This window comes from Myotis yumanensis, unplaced genomic scaffold, assembly GCF_028538775.1.
Source record: "Myotis yumanensis isolate MYYU_CA2020_CCGP unplaced genomic scaffold, mMyoYum1.0.hap1 SCAF_7, whole genome shotgun sequence".
NCBI lineage: Eukaryota > Metazoa > Chordata > Mammalia > Chiroptera > Vespertilionidae > Myotis > Myotis yumanensis.
Window position 1 is genome coordinate 29,659,971 of NW_027223758.1, and position 1,988 is coordinate 29,661,958.

At 52.1% G+C, this 1,988-nt stretch overlaps 1 pseudogene; it reads left to right on the forward strand.

The window, feature by feature from the left end:
• Positions 1-392: 392 nt before the first annotated feature.
• Positions 393-1,715, forward strand: LOC139014491 (pre-mRNA-splicing factor CWC25 homolog pseudogene; annotated as a pseudogene).
• The last annotated feature ends 273 nt before the right edge of the window (positions 1,716-1,988 follow it).

Genomic DNA, 1,988 nt, shown 5'->3' on the forward strand with positions numbered 1-1,988 from the left:
TCCACACCTTGGGGAATCCTTGGACCTGCTGGGGCTGAACCCCAACATATGGTGCCGGAACAGGGATTCCCCTAGGTAAGCCCCCCGCATTGAGAACCCCTGCACTTGGGACAGATAAGACTCCACCATAGGAAGAGGGTGGATAGTCTTTGCTGACTCCGTCCACACCTTTGGGAACCCCTGGAACAGGATTCCCCCGGCCTCCCCTACCACCCGGTGTTTTAAGTCTATTGGTTATGCTTATATGCATGCATACAAGTCCTTCGGTTGATCTCTTACGACCCCGAGACGCCGTCGCCTCATTGGAACACCCTCCCAGAAGTAGAATGTAGATCCGGCTGTGAAAGCGGCCAACAGATCCGGGGCAGTCGCACCTGAACTATTTCTCTACGTTTCCTTTCGCTCCTTCCTGAGTCTTCCAGGTCCACGGTGTGAGGACATGTCTCCACCATCATGGGGGGCGGAGACCTGAACCTGAAGAAGAGCTGGCACCCGCAGACACTCCGCAATGTGGAGAAAGTGTGGAAGGCTGAGCAGAAGCATGAGGCTGAGCGGAAGAAGACTGAGGAGCTTCAGCGGGAGTTGCGGAAGGAGAGGGCCAGGGAGGAGATGCAACGCTACGCGGAGGATGTTGGCGCTGTCAAGAAGAAAGAAGAAAAATTGGACTGGATGTACCAGGGTCCTGGTGGGATGGTGAACCGTGATGAGTACTTGCTGGGGCGCCCCATTGACAAATACGTTTTTGAGAAGATGGAGGAGAAGGAGGCAGGCTGTTCTTCTGAGACAGGACTCCTCCCAGGCTCTATCTTTGCCCCATCGGGTGCCAATTCCCTCCTTGACATGGCCAGCAAGATCCGGGAGGACCCACTCTTCATCATCAGGAAGAAGGAAGAAGAGAAAAAAAGAGAGGTATTGAATAATCCTGTGAAAATGAAGAAAATCAAAGAATTGTTGCAAATGAGTCTGGAAAAAAAGGAGAAGAAAAAGAAGCACAAGAAACATAAGTACAGAAGCTCAAGGAGTGATGGTTGCAGCAGTGAGGAAGAGCGCAGCTGGGGGAGGTCTCAAAAGAAGATGGTAAATTCTTCCTCTGTTTTATCCAAAGTTCCTGGGTATGGTTTACAGATCAGGGACTCCGACCATAGCCAGCGTCTGCAGGGCCCTTTGATGGCTGAGCCAAAAGGACTGCATGGGTGGAAGAATCATTCCAGGTCCAGGAGCTCCTCCCCCTCACCTCCCAGACATGCCAGCAAGAAGAGCACCAGAGAAGGAGGGTCCCGGGACAGGAGGTCTCGATCCCCGGACAGAAGGTCACGGTCCCCAAGGCCAAGCAAAACGCACAACTCTAAGGTAAACAGGAGAGAGAGAGGCCGAACTAGGAGCCCATCACCTAAAAAAGAGGTCTACCAAAGGCGGCACGCACCTGGATCTACCAGAAAGCTCTCATCAGAGGAACTTGAGCGAAAACGGCAAGAAATGATGGAAAATGCCAAGTGGCGGGAGGAAGAGAGGCTGAACATCCTTAAGAAGCACGCGAAGGATGAGGCGAGGGAGCAGAGGCTGGAGAAGCTGGACTCTCGGGACGGGAAGTTTATCCACCGCACGAAGCTAGAGAGTGCGTCCACCTCCTCCCTGGAGGACCGGGTGAAGCGGAATATCTACTCTTTACAGAGAACCTCGGTAGCCCTGGAGAAGAACTTTATGAAAAGATGAAACCATCCTCTCTTGCTGGTTTTCCTGAATGTTCCAGGGAAGCTGCTGACCCCTTAAAAATTCTCTTTATAAAAGTTCAAGTGACTTCTTTCACAGATGTCAAACCACCACTGTTCAAAGTGACTCTCCTCCATTGACTCCTGGAACAGCTACGTCATTTGAGAACTTCTCCTGGCTGGAGAACCCAACTATGCTGATCAACTAAACACTGCCTCTGTGTCCTTCCTTCTTCGCCGACTCTGTCCACACCTTGGGGAATCCTTGGACCTGCTGGG